Source organism: Aedes albopictus, chromosome 1 (genome assembly GCF_035046485.1).
Source record: "Aedes albopictus strain Foshan chromosome 1, AalbF5, whole genome shotgun sequence".
Taxonomy (NCBI): domain Eukaryota; kingdom Metazoa; phylum Arthropoda; class Insecta; order Diptera; family Culicidae; genus Aedes; species Aedes albopictus.
Window position 1 is genome coordinate 236,005,194 of NC_085136.1, and position 26,294 is coordinate 236,031,487.

General features: G+C 44.9%; 1 protein-coding gene across 1 annotated transcript in view; it reads right to left on the reverse strand.

Annotated features, from left to right (window-relative positions):
* The window catches only part of LOC109399837 (transcriptional activator cubitus interruptus), a 409,162-nt gene that overhangs the window by 179,894 nt on the left and 202,974 nt on the right, over positions 1–26,294 (reverse strand). The window lies entirely within an intron of this gene.

The window sequence follows — 26,294 nt, forward strand, 5'->3', positions numbered from 1 at the left end:
TTTCACTGCAGCTCATCCGGGGGTGAATCGCATCTTGCTAGCGAATTCGGTGCCTTGTGGTGTTGGTACCAACTTGTTGTGGGACTTGGTCTTCCGGATGGCCAGGAGTAGCTTGGTAACACAAAGAGGACAAAACAGAGAAAAAAAAAACTGGAGAAGAAAACACAAGCGAATTAAACTTTTATACCAGCAGAGCGAAGAAAGTCGAAAATACATCCCATATATGTGACATCGCGGGTCCCCAACACATCTCTCACAAGAACAAAGGGTTGTCTACCTCGGGCCTCAAGGGTATCCAATAGTAGCGCTCTGGAGGCGTCATTATCCGGGCATTGCCAAACTACGTGGTCGATGTCATCATAACCGGAACCGCACTTAGTACAAACATTGCTCAACGCGAGGTTAATCCTGTGTAAATGCGCGTCTAGCGAGTAATGGTTGGACATAAGTCTTGACATCACGCGAATGAAATTGCGACTTACATCCAGACCATACCACCACACTCGCAAAGAAACATTAGGAATAATGGAATGTAACCACCGTCCCAGCTGGCCATCTCGCCAATCATTTTGCCAACTTTGAAGAGAACTCTGGCGAATAAAATGGAAAAATTCATCATGTGAAATTCTTCTATCATAGATCTCACCTTCCTGTGCGCCCACCTTTGCGAGAGAGTCCGCCTTCTCATTGCCATAAATTGAGCAATGTGAGGGGACCCATACAAAGGTAATCTTGTATGATCTTTCGACCAGTGCACCCATCTGCTCCCTTATTTTTGTAAGAAAGTAAGATGAATGTTTTACAGGTTTCATCGACCGGAGTGCCTCAATCGAACTAAGGCTATCCGAGAAGATGAAGAAATGGTCTGCGGGCATATTTGAAATCATCCCCAAAGCGAAATTGATTGCTGCCAGCTCAGCAACATAAACCGAACAAGGTTCCTGAAGTTTGCGGAAGGCGGTGAAATTTTCATTGAAGACACCGAAACCAGTGGATCCATTTATGCGAGACCCATCAGTGAAGAATCTCTTACAGGAATTGACATTTTGGTACTTTTCGTTAAAAATGCGAGGAATAGATATACATCGAAGTTGATCTGGTATTCCATGAATAGCTTGTTTCATGGACAGATCGTATTTAACAGAGGTACTGTCATTAGTGAAGTGTACACGAGGAGGATTATAACTTGGTAGGCTTATGTCAGATGACATGTAGAACAGATAAATTCTCATGAATTTTGATTGAGTGTTCAGACTGAGCATTTCTTCGAAGTTTTCAATGACAAGTGTGTTGCTCACTCCACACTTTATAAGTAACCTTAGCGAGAGCTCCCAGAATCGGTTCTGGAGAGGTTTCACCCCTGCCAGGACCTCTAGGCTCGCATTATGCGTTGAGTGCATACAGCCGAGAGCAATACGCAAACAACGGTATTGAATTCGTTCCAACTTTATTAGGTGGCAGTTTGCTGCTGAGTGGAAGCAGAAAGAGCCATACTCAATAACAGAGAGAATAGTCGTTTTGTAAAGTTTTATGAGGTCTTCCGGGTGAGCACCCCACCATGTTCCGGTAATTGTGCGTAGAAAATTGATCCTTTGTTGACATTTTTGCACCAAATACTTGATTTGGGTACCCCAAGTGCCTTTTGAATCAAACCAGACCCCAAGGTATTTCGAAGTCAAAGACTGGTCGATTTCTATTCCCAAAAGATTGAGCTTCAGTTGGGCTGGGTTCCGCTTTCTAGAAAACACAACCAATTGAGTTTTTTGCGGAGCAAACTCGATCCCTAAATCTCTTGCCCAGATTGACAGATTATTTAGAGAATTTTGCAATGGTCTTTGCAGCATTTCTGCATGTGGGCCTTTTAGAGAAACCACAGCATCATCTGCAAGTTGTCTTAGCGTGCATTGTCCTTCCAAGCAACTATCAATGTCTTTCACGTAAAAATTATAAAGCAAGGGACTTAAACATGAGCCTTGGGGTAGGCCCATGTAACTAATTCTGGAAGTTGTCAGTTGTCCGAGATTGAAACTCATATGTTTTTCTGACAACAAATTATACAAGAAATTATTTAAAATTCCTGGAAGTCCACTATTGTGCAGTTTTTCTGACAATATTCCTATGGAAACTGAATCAAAGGCGCCCTTAATATCCAAGAAAACTGAAGCCAGTTGCTCCTTTTCCGCAAAGGCCAGTTGAATATCTGTTGAAAGCAACGCTAGACAATCGTTTGTTCCTTTGCCCTTGCGAAACCCGAACTGTGTATTTGAAAGCAAGTTATTCGATTCGACCCAATGATCGAGTCGTGATAGGATCATTTTTTCCAACAATTTCCTTAAACATGATAACATAGCAATTGGGCGGTATGAATTATGATCAGACGCTGGTTTACCAGGCTTTTGAATAGCTATTACTTTGACCTGTCTCCATTCATGCGGAACGATGTTGTTCTCCATGAATGAGTTGAACAGGTCCAGTAATCGTCTTTTCGCGATATCTGGGAGATTCTTTAGAAGATTGAACTTGATCATATCGCGTCCCGGAGCGGAATTGTTTGATGAAAGAAGAGCCATAGAAAGTTCCAGCATAGTGAAGGGTCTGTCCAGAGAACCGTCTCTTGGGGATGTTTCCCAAGAAATCGGTTGTGCTGGGACTGAGTCTGGGCAGACCTTTTTCGCGAAGCTGAATATCCAACGGTTGGAGTATTCGTCACTCTCATTAGAAGAAGAGCGGTTTCGCATGTTGCGAGCCACTCTCCAAAGCGTTGTCATTGAAGTTTCTCTTGAGAGACCCTCAATGAAGTTTCGCCAATAACTACGCTTCTTCGCTTTCAGCAGGTTTCTCAGCTGTCTTTCGAGCTTTGCGTACTCTTGATAAAGATCTGAGGTACCGTGCCTACGAAAAGTTTTGAAAGCATCAGATTTTTTAAGATACAACTGGGTGCAATCATCATCCCAGCCTAGTGTGGCTGGTCTTCTTTTGAAGGTTGCACTTGGAACACGTCGTTTTTGTGATTCTAATGCACTCTTATATATCAGTTCAGACAGGAATCGATACTCATCCAAAGGTGGGAGGGGATTGAATGATTCGATGCCAAAAGATACCGCTTCTGCATACTTTTGCCAATCGATATTCCTTGTGAGGTCAAAAGGAACCTGAATTGGATGGTCTGACCTTTCACTATTATGCTTTATGGTGGTTATAATGGGTAAGTGATCACTACCATGAGGATCCTCGATTACCTTCCACAAGCAATCGAATGATAGTGAACTTGACCCCAGTGATAGGTCGAGACGACTTTCTTTGCCGTCAGATGCAATACGTGTCACTTCACCTGTATTTAAAATGTTCAAATTGAAATCGTCGCACAAATCATAGAAAATGGCCGCTCTATTATCGTCATATGGTTCGCCCCACCCTGTACCATGTGCGTTCATATCACCCAGAATTAAAACTGGATGTGATAGTGCAGAAACCGCATTCCAAAGATGACGGCGGTTAATTGAAATTCTTGGAGGAATGTAAACGGAAGCTACGCAAAGTTCTTTACCCTTTACGTTTATTTGGCAAGCGACGATTTCTACGCCAGGATGAGTCGCGATTGGAATTCTATAAAATGAGTAAGTCTTTTTGATCCCCAAAAGAACTCCCCCATAATGATCATCTCTATCCTGGCGTATAATGTTAAAATCGTGGAAGTTGAGTTCATCTTCAGAAGAAAGCCATGTTTCACAAAGAGCAAATATATCACAATCAGAGTTGTGAATCAAAAACTTAAACAGGTCTAATTTAGGTTTTAGACTGACAGTTCCACTGTAGCACAGTGATCATATCTTGTACCTCACTTGATGAATTATCCATCGAAAGATATGATCGCAGCAAGGAGGGGCCATGATTGTGTCAGATTCCGAAGATATTCTTCTACTGTAGGTATAAACATATCAATAATGCCTCTTAATGTTTCTGGAAGGCTGAGGGCATTATATAAGCGATCCACGAGAACCCTAAAAGTAAACAGTCCTCGCTTGGGTCTAGGAGGCTTGTTTGAACTGCGAGGAACTTTGGTAGCTTTTTTCTTGCTACCTTGTCGATTATTTCTCTTTGAAGTGTATTTAACAGGCGGAGACGGGGATGACAGGTTCTTGCTACAACATGGATCTGAAGCTGAAGGAACCTGATTCTTCGGAGTTTTTAAGTTTACCCCGTCTCCTTTGACATTAGGCAAACTTTTGAGGGAAGACTTTAAAAAGACCTTTCGGCGCAATCCCGGGGAAGATGATGACTTCCTTTTTCCAGGTGCGTGTACCTCCGAAAGAGATCTACCCTCATCAGTTTCGCCATCGTCCTGATCATCGGAAGACAACTCCTGATAGGGATTTCCAACTGGGACAGCTGATTCAGACACGGAATCTGGTGTTTTAAATGATTTCACCATCTCCGCATACGTCTGTTTGGAGCGCTTTATGATAGAGCGACTCTCATTTCGAATGCGTCTTTTGTAAGCCGGGCAAACTTGCAAGTCGTGTGGATCTCCGCCACAGTAGCTACATTTTTCCGCTTCCTGTGTGCAAGAGTCCTCCAAATGAGCTTGGTTGCATTTGCCACAACGGGGCTTGTTGTCGCAAAAGCTATCACTGTGACCAAACTGCTTGCATTTGGTACAATTAAAAACCTTCGGCCTAAAAAGATGCACTGGGTAAAAACCACCATCAATTACAACAAATTCCGGGAGGACGGAACCTGGAAAAGTCACTCGAAAAAACGCTGAAGGCGAGTACACCTTTTTATTTCCTTCCATGGAAACCTTAGATAAGCGTTTACAGTCTAGGATAGCCACATCAGGAATTGACCTATTTTTGAATCGACCAAAGCCGGTCTTGATGTCCTCACATGTCAGCATTTCGTCGAGGATCTTCCCCTCCACCTCCACTTCTCGTGCTGGCACATAGACCGCGTATTCAACAGTAAACGCTTCGTGTTGAGCAATTTCATTTGCTGCTTTGTAGCTAGGTGCGGTAACACGCAGCTTGGATGCTTTCACTTGGTGAATAACGGTCCCAGGATACTTACGCGTCAGCTCTCGAGAAATCGAAAGCATATTCAATGGTTTGCATTTGCGCCGGAAATAGACAACCCAAGGTCCAGGCGAAGATGGCTGATAAAACCGCGTACGAGCAATGATATCATTGGGAGGCGTTTCGCCTCCAATCGAATCGTCCATGTGGAAACAAATTTATGGAAAATAACTCAAAAGTGCAAAAGAGGAAGAAAAAAACCTTAAAGTATTTACAGTGCACTTTCTTCCTTAGGACGACAACTGTTTGGTTTGTAAACCAAACAATGTTAATAATATATAGAAAAAAAGGAAAGCAAAAAAAAAAAAAAAAAAAACTTGTACTAATAATATACGAATTCAATTCTTATGTTTATTTTAGCGCACCCTGTAGGATGCAAAAAAAACGGTATTGAAAAAAAAAGAAAAACTAGCTAATAAAAAAAAAACACAAAAAAAAGTTCTGTTATTTACAGTTTGTACACCCTTACCCGTATACAGTAGTTTGGGAACCACTGTTATGGATGTCAAAAAAAGCACGTGGTCGAATGTGGACTGGGGATACAATAGGCAAAAGCGATCAAAACAAATTGGGCGGACAAAAGAGTGTATCGAAAGAGTGATACTTATCTGACCGAAGCAGGAAGATATTTATCACAGGCAGGTCGATGGTAAAGCTGTCCGTCGCGTCTGCCTTCGCACCCGTCGCCGCCGTCCTCTTCGATGACGGAGGGGCTGATGATGGCGATAAAGATGACTTTCTTGGATGCGATGCTTCTTCTTTGATGTACGATGATGCAAGCACCTCGCTTCCCGGGTTGCGCTGGATACCACCTTGCGACACTACACTTCGCACAAGCAGGAAAACGTACGATATAAAAAACCTTCCGCACTTGCGGGGGAAAAAACTCCACTTATACGAGGTCTATCGCGTGGTGAGATACGGAGCACACGTCCGACTCGTCCAAATGCACAACTGGGAATGATCCGGCGGAAGTTATCACACTTCCATATTTGTTATTTCTGCTGGAGAAACTCTCTCCCCCAGCAGATCCGGTGGGAAATGTCACTCTCCCATCCGGCGGAAGTTATCACACTTCCATATTTGTTATTTCTGCTGGAGAAACTCTCTCCCCCAGCAGATCCGGTGGGAAATGTCACTCTCCCATCCGGCGGAAGTTCTCGCACTTCCATATTTGTTATTTCTGCTGGAGAAACTCTCTCCCCCAGCAGATCCGGTGGGAAATCTCACTCTCCCATCCGGCGGAAGTTCTCGCACTTCCATATTTGGTATTTCTGCTGGAGAAACTCTCTCCCCCAGCAGATCCGGTGGGAAACCTCACTCTCCCATCCGGCGGAAGTTCTCGCACTTCCATATTTGGTATTTCTGTTGGAGAAACTCTCTCCCCCAGCAGATCCGGTGGGAAATCTCACTCTCCCATCCGGCGGAAGTTCTCGCACTTCCATATTTGTTATTTCTGCTGGAGAAACTCTCTCCCCCAGCAGATCCGGTGGGAAATCTCACTCTCCCATCCGGCGGAAGTTCTCGCACTTCCATATTTGTTATTTCTGCTGGAGAAACTCTCTCCCCCAGCAGATCCGGTGGGAAATCTCACTCTCCCATCCGGCGGAAGTTCTCGCACTTCCATATTTGTTATTTCTGCTGGAGAAACTCTCTCCCCCAGCAGATCCGGTGGGAAATCTCACTCTCTCATCCGGCGGAAGTTCTCGCACTTCCATATTTAGTATTTCTGCTGGAGAAACTCTCTCCCCCAGCAGATCCGGTGGGAAACCTCACTCTCCCATCCGGCGGAAGTTCTCGCACTTCCATATTTGGTATTTCTGCTGGAGAAACTCTCTCCCCCAGCAGATCCGGTGGGAAATCTCACTCTCCCATCCGGCGGAAGTTCTCGCACTTCCATATTTAGTATTTCTGCTGGAGAAACTCTCTCCCCCAGCAGATCCGGTGGGAAATCTCACTCTCCCATCCGGCGGAAGTTCTCGCACTTCCATATTTAGTGTTTCTGCTGGAGAAACTCTCTCCCCCAGCAGATCCGGTGGGAAATCTCACTCTCCCATCCGGCGGAAGTTCTCGCACTTCCATATTTAGTATTTCTGCTGGAGAAACTCTCTCCCCCAGCAGATCCGGTGAGAAATCTCACTCTCCCATCCGGCGGAAGTTCTCGCACTTCCATATTTGGTATTTCTGCTGGAGAAACTCTCTCCCCCAGCAGAACCATTGGGAAACCTCACTCTATCACATTTCACTACCGATTGCGCCATGTCGTATTCGAAATCTACTATTATTAATAACAAAAAGAAAATTCTAATTTTACGTCGACCGTTCTTCTTAACACTCGTCATGTAACTAAAGGGAAATTTTTTATCGATCCGTTTGCTTCTTTTTCTTCTCTTGAGTTTATTTCAGTATCTGTCATCAATACACACTCAACGTAAAACTACGTAAAGGTGATTCGATTTTACTCATTACTATTCGCCTCGTATTCACTACAGTTCCTTCCTTCGCTACCTACACACACGATACGGAAGATCTCTTGCTCACCCGAAGAGCAAATATAATGTCTTAATTAGCGTCGGTCGCCATGGTTGCAATGCACCGGACAATAAATAATTGAAGCCGAATGAGAGGGCACCAACGGCGGCACGGCACAGTCTTGCAACACTGCTAACACCGACGCGTCGCGTCGTGTTTGTCAACAATTCGGTTGATGTTTCATCGACGTTTTGCTGACCTGGTCGTCGCCGGCCGTGAGCACTCACCACTCAACGACGATGATTGAGATGTTGATGGCCGAATCTCGACTTCTCGCACTTCATAAAATTTGGCGTCGAAGAAGTGGTCGAGTGGTGGAGCATTTGATGGAGCAAGCGGGGAAATTGGCAGTGATCTAGCGGCAGTTGCCGCCGTATCCATCCAACAACGGTCCAACATGGTGCCTAGTAGGTAGGAGTCATAAATTTGAATTTTACGATTCCGTGTGGTTTGCGTGCTATTGAGCTGAGCGGTTGAGCAGCCATGAGAAATGAGGGGGATGAGAATGACGCAGTGAATTCAATCCGTTATCAAGTGTCAAACGGTCATAAAAATTTAACACTGGAACGCAATAGGTTGGAATTTGTTATTAGATATTGTATATGGTAAAATGGCAACACGGTTTCAACGAGGATCGCGATTAGAATTTTATTTCATTTGATCTGCTGAATGTGCAGTATAGAATGGAGACAAAGCCAAGAAGCTGAAGTGTGACACTTTCCAAGATAGTTTCCCAAATGAATCTTAAAGTTACGTTTCAGACCAAAGTCGAAACTTTTTCAGCATTGCTGTAAAGAATCTGCAAGAAGCCTCCCTGACGAAAGAGGCTCAAGGAGAGGTTTTATGATATTGGAAGATAGTCTTCGTAAGAAAAACTCTACGAGTTTTGGAAAGATATTTCGCAAGCTTCAGTAAAAAGCTTCGCAATTTCACTCACTTCAGTGAGATGCTGTACTGACTTCTGTGAGAAGCTTCCCTCACTTCAGTGAGAAGCTCGCGCCTTCAGTAGATTCACAAGCTTTAGTTAGAAGCTTCAGTGAAAAACTTCGCTAGCTTCAGTGAGATGCTTCGCGAGATTCAGTGAGAAGCATGGTGAGAAGCTGCGCAAGCTTCAGTGAAAAGCTGCGCATGCTTCAGTGAGAAGCTTCGCAGGCTTCAGTGAGAAGCTTCGCAAGCTTCAGTGAGAAGCTTCGCAAGCTTCAGTGAAAAGCTTCGCAGGCTTCAGTGAGAAGCTTCGCAAGCTTCAGTGAGAAGCTTCGCAAGCTTCAGTGAGAAGCTTCGCAAGCTTCAGTGAGAAGCTTCGCAAGCTTCAGTGAGAAGCTTCGCAAGCTTCAGTGAGAAGCTTCACAAGCTTCAGTGAGAAGCTTCGCAAGCTTCAGTGAGAAGCTTCGCAAGCTTCAGTGAGAAGCTTCGCAAGCTTCAGTGAGAAGCTTCGCAAGCTTCAGTGAGAAGCTTCGCAAGCTTCAGTGAGAAGCTTCGCAAGCTTCAGTGAGAAGCTTCGCAAGCTTCAGTGAGAAGCTTCGCAAGCTTCAGTGAGAAACTTCGCAAGCTTCAGTGAGAAGCTTCGCAAGCTTCAGTGAGAAGCTTCGCAAGCTTCAGTGAGAAGCTTCGCAAGCTTCAGTGAGAAGCTTCGCAAGCTTCAGTGAGAAGCTTCGCAAGCTTCAGTGAGAAGCTTCGCAAGCTTCAGTGAGAAGCTTCGCAAGCTTCAGTGAGAAGCTTCGCAAGCTTCAGTGAGAAGCTTCGCAAGCTTCAGTGAGAAGCTTCGCAAGCTTCAGTGAGAAGCTTCGCAAGCTTCAGTGAGAAGCTTCGCAAGCTTCAGTGAGAAGCTTCGCAAGCTTCAGTGAGAAGCTTCGCAAGCTTCAGTGAGAAGCTTCGCAAGCTTCAGTGAGAAGCTTCGCAAGCTTCAGTGAGAAGCTTCGCAAGCTTCAGTGAGAAGCTTCGCAAGCTTCAGTGAGAAGCTTCGCAAGCTTCAGTGAGAAGCTTCGCAAGCTTCAGTGAGAAGCTTCGCAAGCTTCAGTGAGAAGCTTCGCAAGCTTCAGTGAGAAGCTTCGCAAGCTTCAGTGAGAAGCTTCGCAAGCTTCAGTGAGAAGCTTCGCAAGCTTCAGTGAGAAGCTTCGCAAGCTTCAGTGAGAAGCTTCGCAAGCTTCAGTGAGAAGCTTCGCAAGCTTCAGTGAGAAGCTTCGCAAGCTTCAGTGAGAAGCTTCGCAAGCTTCAGTGAGAAGCTTCGCAAGCTTCAGTGAGAAGCTTCGCAAGCTTCAATGAGAAGCTTCGCAAGCTTCAGTGAGAAGCTTCGCAAGCTTCAGTGAGAAGCTTCGCAAGCTTCAGTGAGAAGCTTCCCAAGCTTCAGTGAGAAGCTTCCCAAGCATCAGTGAGAAGTTTGGCTAAAATCTCGTTAAAAATGTAAATTGTTTTAAAATAACTCAAACGATACATCTTCATCCCACGAAATACTCTCAACCAGCCAGATGTCGATCGCGGTGGGAAAGTCCCCCCTTTTTTTTGGGTAACCACAGCAGCCGAAGCCCCCTTGCGGGCGTGTCAAAAATCCAATCAATCTCAAGCTGCGAGCGTGCTTTTGCCCACCTCCTCCATGGGCAAGCCAAGCATTCGCCAACGATCCCACTTCGCGCACAGATGACGATCACGATGATGATGATGATGGCTTACCCATCCACAGTGATTAGTGGTAATAAATCTCTCACCTTTCTCCGGCGCGGTCTGTCTGTCTGTCTCGCTCGCTCGCTCGCTCACTCACTCACTTAACACTAGACGAACGAGCGGCGAACGGCGAGCGAGCGACGGGCAACGAGTGGGTCTCCTAATGTCTTAATAAACGAACTCCGAACGATGAGCAAGTCATGAGTAATCACCTTCCAAGCCCGCCCGCGTTCGCCAATCGGCTGAGATGAGAAATGTTCGCTTACCTGAAAAGAAGAAGAGAAATACATGATTAATAACAAAGCAATACGAACGGTTTAACAAAGTAAGCGCTGATAATTAGCATGGTTGTTTTTTATCTTTCTTTCGTTCACGACAATGGCTCCGTGCGTGACAGATCGTGGGGTGTCAAGGGGGCGGTCAGCTGCGGAGGATTGATTGATTAGAAGTAGTATCTCAGTAGGTCTCAGAAACGAGGCGAATGACCTTTTCTGGCTAGCGAGCGAGATCAATCGCAGCAATACGGATTCTTGTGACAAATCCGATCAGTTGTAAGACGCGACGTATGCAGCCTAAGTAGCTGCGGCGGCAGCTTCCAACTGTCAACTTTTTACCGCGAAGAGGTTCTAAACAGCCGCTCGAGGCGGCGGCTTCGACCAGAACAGCTCAGCGCTTCGTAGATCGTTTGAGAAATGAAAGGGATTTGAAATTGGAGGAAGACCGGGAGGCCGTAAGTCGGGAGCTGATGAATGAATGAATAAAAATAAATAAATCGTATAATGACGGGCATTTATTCCTGCTACGACGAATGCGACCGCAAAGTGCCTCCGGTTGCCTGCCGCCGTTGCCAACTTTGCCGCGATCTAGTAGCCTGGCGAGCAACAGGCGGCCGTTTAGTAGCGTGCTAAACTGTAACAGTTCATATTAAAACTATACAGTGCGGCGTTGACTCTTTCTTTCCTCTCTCGCTCTTTCTCCGACCTGGGTAGAGTGAGTGAAGAGTGAGCCGGAGCGCACTCGGTCGGGCGGACTTTTGCTATCGCGCGTTCGGGTGAACAATTTAATTTCATACTAATTTTCATATTTTCACACCATATAATTATCGCTCGCACACTTGGTGGCGGTGATGGTGGTGGTTGCTAACTCTTCTGTGCAATGCCGGCTGGCGGCTGGCTACCGGACTTAACCCAGAGTAGGCGGTGAGTGGCTGCGGCAGTAGCAGCGGCGGTGACGACTGCGGCTGTTGCTGATCAGCGTACGAGATTACGAGACTCAAGCGCGCTTCTGAATGGGCGCGAGTGTAAACAAATAAATTAAAAGCCGTGAGAATGTGGAATTGTGGAAGGGAGATTCGGTGACGGCGGGGAAAAGGAAGCTATAATCATAACCATCATCATCCGGCATCAAGCTCAGCGATACGTTTGACAGATTTGTGTCGACGCAAAACGGTTGAGCACAGAGTGCAGCCGCAGTGCGTTGTCAAAGCGGGTGGCTGCGTACCGAGCGCAGTTTTTTACGCATTGGCGTAAAATGTCAAATTGTGTAACTTGGGTTTGATTTATACCGGAACTGTCATACCGGCTGGCAAGCCCTGCGCACGCACGTGAGACGGTATTATTTATATAGCGGCGGCATTCATCTATCATCGACGCGCATGCATGGCGTGCGGCGGATCGGCCGCTGAGTTTCCAATCAGCGCACCTTTTCCAGCGCGGTCGTTTCTCGGTCGGTACATACACTCATGACTAATTGTCCCTTCCTCATTTCCTCTGCCCAGATCCAATCCCTCCCTTTGGGGAGAGCTACTTATGCTGCGCGCAATCCACGTGTGCAAGCACAGAGCATAAAACCACCGCAGTGCGCAGGTACGCAGCCCGCACAGAGGACTTTATTTGTGTTTGCTTAGATTTATTGAGTCGTTTTATGACTCATGGCGCGGACAGGCGACGGAAAGGCTGCGGCAGCAGCGCAGCACGCGGTGAAAGCGCAAACTGTCAAATACCGCTGCTGCATGCAGGAGTTCAAATCTGGCGTTAATGGCGATTGTTGGTTTAAAACTGATGCGAAAGAGAACGGAGGCGAACGGGCGACACGCAGTGGCAACCCCTCACATTGATTGATTAAATGAAAATTCTGCTTTGATAGACACCGTCGTACGCCTGGGCTTCGTCCATTTTGGGACGCGTTCGAAGATGAGACTAGCAGAAAAACCCATTTTTTCCTGATATCCATATAAGCATCAAGCTCTAATCTGAATACGAATCGTTAGAAGATTGATGATCGCTAAGGAATCGTGAGCCTACAGCTAGTGTTGTTAAGTTAAGTTGAGAACTGTTAAGTTCAGTGGGAAACATGTTAAACATCTTTGAGAAGAATTTTTAACTCTGCTTTGGTCCTGGAAATAAAAGCAACTGTGGGTTGTCTTCTGCAGCTACATGCGATTACCACCGTCCAAGTATTCGAAGGCGTAGCCTGCCATAGATCGCCTCGATCCTGGGTCAACACCACAGTCTGCATTCGAATACCCGTGAAACTGTTCTTTGCTTTCTCTGCTATAGATAAGTGTCGTAGCCGGACGTCACGCCGGGACTACCACCAGTGCCCAGCATTCTCACTGCTGTCGTTTGGCCGGGCAGACGCTACGGCTTTTCAACGGACGTTCAGCGATCTGCTGCTGCTCTCTGCCAAACAACTACTGTTGTACTGCTGTCTTCGGAGGGTTGCTGCTTCGGGAGTAGAGGTGTGCCGTCTTCAGCGTTCGACTGTAGAATGACTCATCCGAGTGATTGCATCACTTTATAAAGGTGAAGCAGGCAAGATTTAGAAGCGAGGCGACAGTCAATCAGAATCGACGGAGGGGAAACAGTAAAGGGGAATAACCGAACAGAGTGTAACGACCAAAAACAACAACAACAAAGAAGAAGAATTAAGAGAAAGAGGCTCCACCTTTTCATTTTCAACGTGGAACATTTTTGACTCCTAATTTTCGCATCGGATTTTGTTTTCAAACACAAATTTTAATGTTTATATATTTATTCAGCGCACCGGTATCTTATACTACAATAAGTTCTTAACCTTCGTTCCTTTCAGGCCTTAGCATGCGTTTGACTGCTGTTTAGTGGGCTGATCCTAAATGTACCGAAATTCTCAATGTAGCTTACGTCACTTTGCACAGTTACGACAGTTTAGGCGTCGACGAGTTCACAAAACGGGACGCTCGACATCCTTTGGCTTTATCGGAACAGTTGGGACACATTTCCTTGCTTAGATTCTAGTTTGTACTTCTCCTGGTCCAGAGAGATCCTGTCGTCAGCCTGCGTGACACGTATGCCGTGGATCTGCTCCATATAGCACGAGCTTTTCGTTTTGAATCTCGTCATCAACTGCTCCTTCAGAACCAGAACTACGCCGACCGGAAGGTCGTCCACATACACGGCCACTGTGTGAACCTTCTCGCCGTTGGTCAGAAAAAATACGCACGAGTCCATTTTTGACTACAGTAGACCGATGCTCCTTAGCACCTTGTAGAACTTCTCTTTTCATTTCACGACTAACTTGCTCAAGTTAGTGTAGAGCTTTCTTCAGACGACATACCTTGCCACCAGGAACTAAGAAATATTCCTGCTGCTGAACGTAGATCTTCGCACAAAAAATGTCGCTATTGTTCGGCTTAAAAGAAAAGTGTTCTGTACAATAAGATCGTATAAAGCTAATTGGAAGAGCACGCCGCGATATAGGCATACCCCTATGAATGGAAGCGTGAATTCCGCAAAAGCTACCGATCGATAGAACTTGCGATGAAAACAGAGCAATACATAGGCAGCCCGGTGCCTGAAACTTTTGCCAGTCTTGGTATTTTGGTATTAACTACCAACCAAACCGTCGCCAGAGTCGTCGCCAGCCAATCAGCTGGCAAGATTCTGACGTTTCTCCGATCTCACTAACACAAACAACAGCAGCGGTGGTGCTTGATTGGTCGCTATGATTCAGACATGCCGACTGGAAGTTGGCAGCGCCTTTTGTTGTGAAAGAAATATACAATATTAACAGGTACAGTGGAGCACCCGATGCAGTCTCCGCACTCACTGATGGTTGGTAGTTGTTTGAGCTGCTTCCAGATCTTCGCTAGATACCACTGTGACAACTGTGATGTCCAACGCCGAGTCTAACTCTAATCGAACCACGACTTCGTTCAAAAAGACCGGAACACTTGGAAAATCTTTATCTCTATGGGCACGAAAGGTGAACAGTGGGCAAGCGTGCGACTAGATGTGAAACATTCCTTGCCAGGAGTTTGTTGTTTGGCGTTGATGGGCAGTGAGCGTTTGTGTGGCTAGAGTCGCAAGATTCTTTTTGCAACTTCTCATCGTAATAGGCCATTTTACCTTACGCAAATCTGACAGGAAAAGGCCTACTTTCCCACACCAAATTAACAGTGCTGTAATGGTTCATTACAGCACTGATTTGCGTTGCGTAATGAACCATTACAGCACTGTTTTCAGTTTTGATCAACTTATTGATGCTTTCTGGACGCAGGTTTGAAAAATTGTGACAACTGCACAGTATAACCTGCTATGATCAGACTTCCTCAATCATGGCTATGAACATCAGTGTGCAGTCTGATGAAAAAGTTTAGTTAAAAACTATCCTCAAGTGGTAATTTATGAAGGTGCAAAAAACGATGTACGCAACTCGGTGCAGAACTCGATTTTTACAGCACTCGTCGTAATTATCCAACTCGGCAAGCCTCGTTGGATAAATGTACGACTGGTGCTGTAAAAATCTTCATTCTGCACCTTGTTGCGTAAACTACTATTACGGGGAGTTTGTTGTTGGGGACAAGAATTTTTGTCGAGATACTGTTGTTTGAATCAAAAAGAGAGCGGCTTGATTCGGTAGATTCCTTGCCGGGACATTTGTTGTACAACGCTATAAGTGAACAGTGTGCGGGTGCGGCAATATTTGAAAGATTCTTTGTACTCGACCAGATTTGGCACTATTGTTTGGCATGAAAAGTGCTTCTGTTGGAAGCAGTTTTGCTACGCTATGCTATGATGGTATTTGAATGTCGTTAGATCTGAGAATGCAATAGACTTCGTTAAAATCGGTGGTTTTTATATAATCTACGCTGACGTAGAACAATCCAATCGATCCCCATCGGACAGGATCGATCAGTTTCTGACTTAATTAAGCAATTTGTATGTGAACAGTTCGCCGCGGACTAACCCTCTACTTCAGCACCCGAGGAATGCACGTGCTGATTAGCATTCGTCTACAAACGGCAGCTGGTCCCATAATCCGTGTTCTAGCTCCAAGTGACAATCCAATCGGCACGCTTGTTACGACGGACGATCATCTCGGCTTTCGTTCGACAGACATTGTTATTCGAGTTTTGATTTACGACTCTCGTCGGAGCTCGTTTGGGGCTCTCTATTTCTCTCATTCCAACCTCGGTTCTCTAAAATCGAATTGATCGTGCTAAATTTATTAGATTGGAATTAGTGCCTCGTAAAGTCCAAGTAGGCAAGGAGAAGCTGCGCGTGCGGCGGACCACGGAAAAGCCTCATCGACCAAACAGCATACGAGTAAGCTCATTCAACTCCTTCAGCCAGATTCCATCGTCATCGTCGTTGCCGTCGTCTCCGGTCTTCGCCAGGTTTTGAAAAATGACTCACATTGATTATCTCTCCAACCTGAAGCTCAAGAAACGTTCGGGCGGGGGTCCATCTCGCGCTTGCCACCATACACACGGGAAGCCGATAGAGTCGTCGTTATTGATTGCAGGCCAGGGTGCCAATTAAAACGGGCCACCAAATCCGGAACCGGTTTTTCGGATCGTGGCTTTGCCTTCTCTCCTATCGTCCGCCACCGTCTGACTCCGAGTACCTACCTTTGTTGGTTGTAGAGCAGCGCGTTTCGGTGCTTCTAATCACGTCCGAACAGAACCGTCCCGGGTTTGTTTTTATGGGAACGACTGGGTCTCCCACAACAGGATAACAAGATTATCTGCAAATCCCCACAGAGAGCAGACAGCAGCTGCGAAGCGGATTGTGGATTATCAGATTTATGTTCGCAACCTATGGGGAAACCTGTTTCCCAGGTTCCTCGGAACAATCATTAAATGAATTTATGGAATCCAGGAGACGTAGCCATTTAATCAGGTTTGACGGATGCACGTGGTTGCGGCGACGCGACGCTCCAAACATCGCACGCAGCCTAATTGAGTCATCCAAGCATTCGAGTTGCGCGCTCAATTAAATCATCCTTGTGTTCTTATCAAGTAGGCGGCGCCATTGGCTAGGACCGATTCTCAGGGACCGATGCAGAGAACTGGTTCGGTCTTGGAATTTAGATTACTTTGTTTCATGGGATTCGAAATGAAGGATGCACTCGATCGCCGCAGCCAGGATGAGCTCCAGATTCAATCTAGTAAGTTTCCCATCCAACACATTTTTATGACTTTATCAGATTTCTCAGTTTCAGACCTGACGGTCATTCTGACATTCTCCTGGACGCACCGAACGAACAAAAACAAAGAAGAAGCAAATGGACGGAGAAAGCTTTCTCAGGTCGTTTGGTCTTAATTAGAGGTGTCATAAAGATTGGTGAGATATGTGTGTACATGTCGCTTTCAAGTGGCACCGCCGTTGAAACTGACGGGTTTTGGTTTCCACAATGGCCTTCGTTCATTCGGTTCTAATGAGTGAGACATTCTTTCCGGAATGCGGCAGCCAGCGGCAGCAGTCGTGGATTCCGATGTCTCCTCACCAATTAGCTGCGATTAGTTGGTTATGCAACCTTGGGCGTAATTTTCTTTAACATGTTTTCTTGGGACTTGAAATGCGATTGACACAGAAGACAATAACTAAAAGGCATAGCAACAGCAAACACACTTAAAAAAACTGGAGGAAATTCTTGTGAATGTTGTTACGTTATGTTATTGTTACGTGTGTTAAAACGAACAATGTTTTAATAGGGGCTTAAGCCCTTTCAGCCCCTCTTCAACAACGAGCACGGGTATAAGTACTATTCAGCACACGATACCCGGGTAGACGTGAATATCATAATCATATCTTAAAACGATCAAATTTTGATGTCATATCTTAATATGATATTGATGAGATATTCAAAAAGTGGCCAAATATCTGCTGAATATCTCATCGTGATATGATTTCAAAATTAGTACTTAATTTGATCTTTGGAAAGCCTAGTGCAACCCGCTGTATAAATGTCGAAATTTCCCAACATTGCGCATAATAGTTATTTACGTAACGAGTTGCAAAAAGTTGATTTTTTCAGCACGAGTCGTACATTTATCCAACGAGGCCTGCCGAGTTGGATAAATACGAAGAATGCTGAAAAAATCAAGTTTTGTAACGAGTTCCATACAAAATTTTATTCAATGATTTTTTCATAGTGCAACCCATTTGAGTTGCATAATGTTCATAATGTAACTCAAATGAGTTGTATTATGAATATTACACAACTATTTTTCATTATGTAACTCATTTCAGTTGCATATCTAATGAACCAGTTCGAAAAAATTGACCATTATGAAACCAAAATAAATTATATAAAATATAAATTATGATACTGAATAACATAAAAACTATTTCAAGTTATCAACTTTCATTATGCGCCGTCCCTAAATAACGTAACGCTTCAGGAGATAGGGGTTTAAAAAATTCCGTAACGCTCCAGGGGAATAGGGAATACAGCCTAGCGTTACGACCCATACACAAAAGTTGTAGTTATCATACAAAAGCACATTATGGATTCCGCCAGATCCTAATGAACCAACCACCGAGTTCAAAAATATCGAATTTAGCATTACATAATAAATAAATGTTCCCTTATGTACACCAAAAATTTTACGAATGAGCACTGGGACAAAAAGAAAGTAGAAGTGGCCTTCATTTTCAATAAGCGGGTTTATGGATGCGGCAATTGAGCAAAAAAAACAGAGTAATCGGCACAAAAAATGCATATAATCGATATTTGCTTTTCTTTAAAAAAGGAATAAAATATATACTGATTTTATCTGATAGATTTCTTAAACCCAGTTTATAATTATTTTATTTCACTATGAGTAAACCACCAAAGGCTTTCCAATTGAGTCCGATGACAACATGAGCTGGACCTCGATGTCGAGCTTGCATTTGTGGTACGAATCCTGTAAATGAATCACCGAACAATTTGGGGAACTTTGTCGGCCCGCTAAGCAAAATACGTTCATTTCGAAAAACGGACCGTTTGATTCTAGAATCAACAAAACATACTGCTGCATACGACAAGCTTTTTGGGTTTCAACCAACAAATTGCGTAGCGATTCCTCCTCGGGTATACGAACAGACGACAGTCGTGACGACTACGATCTTCTAAATGTTTCCAAAGCTTTTCTGGGCTACAGTTCACAATAGAGCACGTTCAGTGAAGTACATACAAGATTTTTAGCTGATTTTTTATGGCTAGAAGATAAATTCTCCGTTTGTGCAACGAAATTATGCAGGAGGCGTGGGTATTATGATTCCTTGGCTTTTTTGGTGCTGTTGGAATAATACATTGGAAAACTTTGTTGCAAGAAATGGAGAAATAGAGAAAATAATAACACAGTTACCTAAAGTTTTGCTCAAACACCATTAGGTTAGGCAAGGAATCATAATAGCCAGGCTTTTTGCGTCATTTCGTTGCAGTGATTGAGAATATACCTTCTCACCATACAAAAATTCAGCTCATCACTACAATCTAGTACTTCACTGATTGCGTCCTGTTGGTGGAAATTCGTCCTGTTTTAGGCGCAAAATAAACCCATTATGTTTCAACGCATGTCGTTTTTAAAGTTTGGATCATTAGCTTTGTTAACAATTCATAGAAAGAGCATAAAATGTGAAATCATCTAGAGAAAAGTGCTCTCTTAGTTAAGGAAAATATGCAATTCTTAATTGAGCCTTAATTCATTTTCATTTTCCACACCATCACGTCAGTTTGCAAGTTTTGGGTGGAAACTGTTATTATGTTCTGCAATAGAACATTTATCATTGAGAAATCTGAAAAATACTGCTCAAGATCAAAATTAGCTCTTCACATTTCCATCTGCAACACCCAGAAATCGAAAGATCTGAAAATTACTGCTCAAGATCAAAATCAGTTCTTTGACACATTCATCTATAACATCAGAAAATTGTAAGATCTGAAAACTACTATGCAAGATCATAATTAGTTCTTTGACACACTCATCTACAACATCGCGGGACCAAACCAACACAACTACCATGACTCGCAAACACATTGGAAAACGTAGAACTTGATGCTCTTGTTACCTCCTTTTTTCAGATATGAGTCGTAATGCAGTGGTAATGTCACTGATCATAATTCACAAGGTCATAAATTCGATTCTGGTCGCGGCAATTTTTCTTTTTTTTTACTCTAATCCAGATGTCAGATCATTTTATGATATTGGTTAGATGTGCTACAGCCAAGATCTCCCCAGATATTAGTCTGATCTTATAACAACAAAATGAGATATTATTATGTTCTTCCCCATACTAATTTTTGATCTTATTTTTGATCTTTTATCTCTTATGTCAAACAAACCAATAGCTAATTATGATCTTGAGTACTTCGCTGAGGAATATCAAATGATGATATTGTTCTGATTTTTACTTCTACTCGGGTAGCTTTCGGTACTTAGCGCAGTGCCCCACGCCTGCCCGCCATACCTTAGTATGGACGTAGCGACACTAGCCAGAAGCTTGCGCTTACTGGTGTACACCGCAGAGCTATTGGACATCATCCGAGACAGTGCCACTACACCTGCGAGAGGTTGGTCTTGGCCTAGCCACCTCATCCTCTACCCACTGCCTGCTGTTGGTGTAGTCGATACTGTAGCGAACCGCCAGGTGATCGCTGTGAGTGTAGCTAACGTCTACTCTCCAGTCTGAACTACTTGTTAGGCCAGGACTACAAACAATAACGTCCATAATCGACTTCACACCGTTCCGACTTAAGGTACTTTTGGTACCGACATTAGCCAGGTCAACATCTAGTATGCGCAGTATCTCTAGCAAGATCTGACCCCGCTGGCTCGTGAAACGGCTTCCCCATTCCACGGCCCAGGCATTGAAGTCACCCGCTATTTCCATCGGCCTCCGCCTTGTTAGCACGGTCGTCATACAGTCCAGCATCTGCACGAACTACTCGATCGGCCACCGCGGAGGCGCATAACAGCTACAGAAGAAGACCCCGTTTACTTTGCCGACCACGAAGCCCTCATAGATAGTAGAGACCAGCTCCTGGACTGGGATATTTACCCGTCGTCCATATTACCGCCATATTTCTGGACCCACCCGCGACCCAATTGCCACCCCTCACTCAGAAACCGCCTGACAAAACAGTTGCTGAGCTGCGTCACAGTGGTTCAGGTTCAGATGTGTCTAAAGCTGGGCTCCTTGGACCACCCGTTGCGTGCCTGTTTTTCACGGATTTCTCGGTTCCAATTAGACACATGGGTGAACTCATGCAGCCTTGTGTCTTATAGCCTTCGGCGCCATATCTCCTACACAGTTTTCTCCTGCCAAGGCTTTGCAGTACCATGACTTGTGTCCTGGGTCCAGACATCTGAAATAAATCTCCGGTGGCTCGTGGAAGGTCAGATTACACACGCACCAGCCTGCCTTGATTCTACCTACTTTGACGGACTTTTTACGTCCGCCACAAGTAACTGAACCAAGGGCGCCCTTGCGGTCCCTGTCGCGCTTCAGCTCTAGGATAATTTACCCGTTCGAGTACGTCTGATACTGCGCACGTCGGCTCTCAGATCCACGAGCTTGGCGTCGCTTCGCATCGCCTTCAAGACGTCCGAGTACCTGGATTGTTCGATCTTGATGACAAGCGCGTCACCTTTTTTGCGCTTGTCACTTACTTTTTAACGCCTTCTTGATTTGATGTCCCTGGTCTCCTCGACTTGCGGTTTTTTTTTCATTCTTCTTCTTTCGCTCGACTTTCGTCCAAGGGGGGGTCCTCCCTTTGGTTTACCCTATTCTGTTGTTGCTGAGAGCCTAGAACCCCCTGTTCCCTTCCATCCGGACGGACCAGCCTTTTCAGGCCCAGGCTTCCCAGTTTTCCGGGACGCCTGGCCGGGGTCCGACTTGTTGGCATTACTGCTGACCTTCGGGGATAGTATTCTCCTAGCCTTGCGGGCACCGCCAGACAGCTCCTCACCTGACGGCTGCCTAAACCGCTTCTGCGAGTGCTTATCACGAACAGTTCCGTCCACCACACCTTTCGGAGTCTACCCTTTTACTTTCGCCGCGAGTCTCACGTGATCCTGCTCAGCATCGTCCATCGACATACGAAGTCGCAAAAGAGCCGTTTTCAAGTCCTTAATTATGTTGCACTTTGTGAACGCAAAGACGATAGTCTTGCCAAACTGCTGCTCAACCACCACAATCGCGGACAGCCCTTCTCGGTTTTCTGGTCGATGATCCTTCTCAACCACGCTCCGTTCAATATCTACACCGGCACACTAACCGGGGAATGGATTGGAGCTCCCACGCTGGAGATGCGTGCGCTCCATCTCGCTCATGATTTCTCAATTTTCCTTAACGGAGACCACGTCAACCTACTTCTTGCGATTTGGTTAGTCTTTCCACTACCACTAGCACTAGTTTGGGTTTAATTATAATTTGACGTCATTCTTTAATTCCACGAGTAGCAAGGCAAAAGAGCTACCACGCCAGAGCTCTGCATTAACGTGATAAGGGATGAAATATTGTAGGGGTGCCCACGCCCAGGTACCCCACAGGCTCCATTAACGGTCGAACATCTTCTTCACCCCCTAGATCACTCATTCCTCGGCACGGGTCGCTTGACACCTTGAATTGAGGTTAATAGTCCTATTCTTAGCCAGCGCGGCGACTACGTGGTTGGCTCGCAAGGGATGGAGGTCCGTCAGGCCCGGGACTGTAATCCCTGCTGCAACAGCGAGAACAAGTCTTGCGCCTGGGTATTTGAGGTGGGGCTAGGGGGGTTCCAGAAAGTTCCCGAGAGACCAAAAAAGAGGGTTCCAAGGGACTTCAGGGGCGTTTCATGGAGCTGTTTCAGGGGATTTGAGGAGCCTTTTCAGGGCGTTCTGCCAGGATTTGTAAGCGTTTGATAAGATTACGGGAAATTCAGGGGCATTTCAATAGTATTAAGGGAGTTTCAGTAACGTTTCAAGGGCAATTCGGGGTATCTCAGGAGCTTTTAAAGGGTATTGCAAGGGGTTTAGGGCGTTTGATAGCATTTGATTTCAGGGGCGTTTCAAGGTGTTTTCAGTTGCGTTTCAGAGAGATTATGGAGCCTATTTAACCCTCCTTTGGTATTAGGGCCTTTTATACCTAAACCGTACACTACGTCAGCGAGCTGCTGCCAACGTAATGCAAAAGGAAGGTTAAGGCGTCCAAAGGGGTTCCAGAGATTTCTAATTAATTATGATGATTTCAAGGGCGTTTCAATGGGATTACGAAGGTTTCAGGGGTGTTTCAAGGCATTTTAGGTCAGAGTCGTAAAGTTTCCAAGGATATTGTGATGTCGTATCTGTAAATTATCTGAATCTTCCTTAAATGCCTTCAAGATCCCCATGAATCCCTTCGGACACCATGTAACGCACTGAGACGCTCCGAAACCTCTGAAAACTCCTCCGTAACGCTTCTGAATACCGCTGCAAATGCTCTGGAACTTCCTGAAAGGCTCCCAAAATTCCCTTAAAACCCCTTCTAACCCCATGTTACGCACCTGAGACCCTCCTAAACTCCCGAAAGCTCCTCCGTAACGCCTCTAAATACCGCCGAAAATGCACTGATTTTTCCAAAAGTGCCTCCAACATCCTTTTTAAACCCCCTTCGGACCCCATGTAACGTACCTGAGACCCTCCGAAACCCCCCGAAAACGCCTGTGTACCGTCTCTAAAACTCCCTTAAGATCCACTCGGACCCCATTTGACGCACGTGAGACCCTTATAAACGCCCGAAAACGTACCTGTAACGAACGCCTCCAAAAACCCGTTTAAAGTCCTCTGAAACTATCTGCAATGCTTTCGAATACCCCCTGAGATGTCCTGGTATCCGCCTGGAACTTCTTGGGACCCCCTGAAATGCCCCTGTAACCTCCCTTTGCTCTCTCCCATAAACACCCCCTGGCCGCCTGTTCAAGTGTAAGACTGCATCGAGTAGCCCCTCAGTGCTACATCACCCAGACCTAAGGAACCGAAGGAAAGCGTATGAAACCGAACTGTAGTGTAATTGATACCGATATAGGGCTCGGGTGGAGGCAGATCCCATCCAAACATATATTTGTAGTTTCACATCCAATAATATGTGTAGTTTATGTTGTTAATGTGTTTTGGACTATCAAATAGTAATTTGATCGATGTGCTGAGTTTGTGGCCAAATCCCAACTAAACTGCCCAGACTTACCGACGGCCTGAATCAACTACCGAGCCAATTCACCTCAGTCAGCCCAGCGGCGACATGGTCGCGATTTTTTCCGCAGTCAAGTTCGCAGATTGTGAACAATCCTTGGTACCCACTTTACGTAATTTATGTTTAGTCCTTTACTGTCAGAGCTGTCAGATCAGTGTAACACACTAAATATAATTTACACAAAAGGCAATTTACACGGAAAAAATACACAAAATTTGATCGTTTTCTTTGGTACATCGAGGTCTTGAAATTAGTCTATGGTCAGCCCAAAAAAATTACGACCCGCATCCAAAATACAAACCACCTCGGAAGAAGGATAAGAACCAGCTCCCAGTCGCCGCCGTTATGCACAATATTGGTTCTGAGTAGATTTGCCTCTTTTTATGTAGGACATAAAAAAGGTGCAAAAAGTAAAAGTGCATAAAAATAGGATGCATAAAACGAGGTTTAAGTGCAAGTCCATATCGGAATCCATCTGCTGTAATGATCTTAAGGTATAAGGGACCCAAAGTTAAAGTGCATGGGGTTCCAGCGGGGCACCAGGAGATATCAAGGGCGCTTTAGGGAGTCTCAGAGGTCTGCAGGGGGTTCCAGGAGGTCTCTGGGCGCGTCAGGGGTTATGAGAGGCATTTCAAGGAAGGGAGTCTCTCGGGTGTTTCTGGGAGCCCAAAGGAATGTCTGAGGGTTTCTGGAGGTCTCTGGGGCGTTTCAGGGATCCTCAGAGGATTTCAGAGAGTAGAAGCGTTCCAGGAGGTCTCATGGGCACTTTAGGGGGGCTCACAAGGTTTCAGGGGGTAACTGGGCCGCTCAATACAATTAAACGCTTCTGAATTCATCCTTAAAACTTCTGAGATCCCTATCGAAAAACCCTTGAAACTCCTTGGAATCTCCGTAATCAATTTAAGATGCTACTGAAGCCCATTAACACGCCTTTCAAAAGGCTCCCGAACCCCCCTGAAATGGGCTGTTTGGGCTCGTTTGGAAGTTAACCATCAATGCTAACTTCTTTTTCCGATCAGCCTTGATATAGCTGTGTAGTGTCGGTAGCGGTTGTCTCAGTTGGCTAAGAATAATACTACGGACCGCCTGATCCAGTGGTAAGATTCCACTAAACAGGTAACCCCTAATTCATGGTGTTATGCGGCTTTATCCAGCTTTTTAAGCTACGATGAGGGGTGATTCATTTTTGACAGATGCTGCCGACAGCCCATACAGCATCAAAGCAGCCAAAAATTTCAGTTCAATGCTCACAAGCTGTCAAAAATTTTCACCTTGAACTTTCGCAAAGCTATTTATTTGAATATATTTAACATTAAATGGAATTATAAAATTATTTCTTTTTAGGCTGTGATCGTGTTCCATCTAGGTCAAACAAACAATCACGAGTGAACATTGAGCAACTGGTATAATGGTTGTAAATGTTTCAAAACATTTCCTGCATCAGTTCCGGAGCCGTTATGGATCAAGCTCGATTCGGAGTTCATAATTTTCGGAGGTTCAACCCATAAAACCGATAGCAGTATGCTAGCCATCCACTTAAGGAATTGATTTCAATATCCTTGATAAAATAGTGGTTATTCATTCCGATCTTAGTTGGATTTCTGTGGTAGTCCTTCAAGTGCTTCCTGATGGAAATTCTAAAAATGGTCACGAATTAGCTCCTCCCGTTTTACCCCAACTACACATAAGGGCTCGTGCATAAACTTAATGAGCCGGCGGTGGTGGTTCTGACATAGGTTTAGGCTAAAGTTTTTTATTCATACAAATTTCGGCAATATGATGGTATGGACAAACGTGTACAAAGGGAAAAGGGCCCCCGCCCCCAGTCAGAGATGACCAAAAATGACCTCTGTCTGAGATGGCACATTCGCCAGACCTGATTGACTAATGAAATTAGATTTATTGGCATAATTCCCAACTTTTGGAATAAAAGACTAAAATTGTCCTTAAGGGGTGCTATCATGGAACTCAATGACGAAAAGACTTGAACGGGTTTTTCACTGCGATAAGAGGTAGAATTGATCGGTTTTCAATATCAATCCCCAATGTTCCAAGATCCTCTGACATTACTGAACCGTTAGATTGAGTTATTTCCTTCCTGAAAAGAAAAAAAATGTATTAAAGATTCCAAATAACACTAAAACCCAAAAACTGTTGCATTTCTTACTACAATAACAACGGTTACAATGGTAACGTTGCTATGTGAAAACTTTTGACAATTCGAGAGCAGTGAACTGAAATTTTCAGCTACTGTGATGCTGCAAGGGCTGTCGGCAGCATCTGTCAAAAATGAATCACCCCTCATCGTAGCGTAAAAAGCTGGATGCTTACCGTGCACAGGAATGAATGGTTAGGGGGGACTAATAAAAACCTAACCACAAACGGAGCCTGTAGAGAAATTGGGCGTCCTCCACAGCATTACTCCCTTACTGCGCTAACCGGAGCAATAGCGCAGTGGACCTTGCGTTTCTCCAAGATTATAGTTGGCCTTCTTAAGTCTCAAATTTTGAGGCTAAATAAGGCGGGATTATTCAAGTGATGTAAATTAGCTTACATTACTACCTACATACAG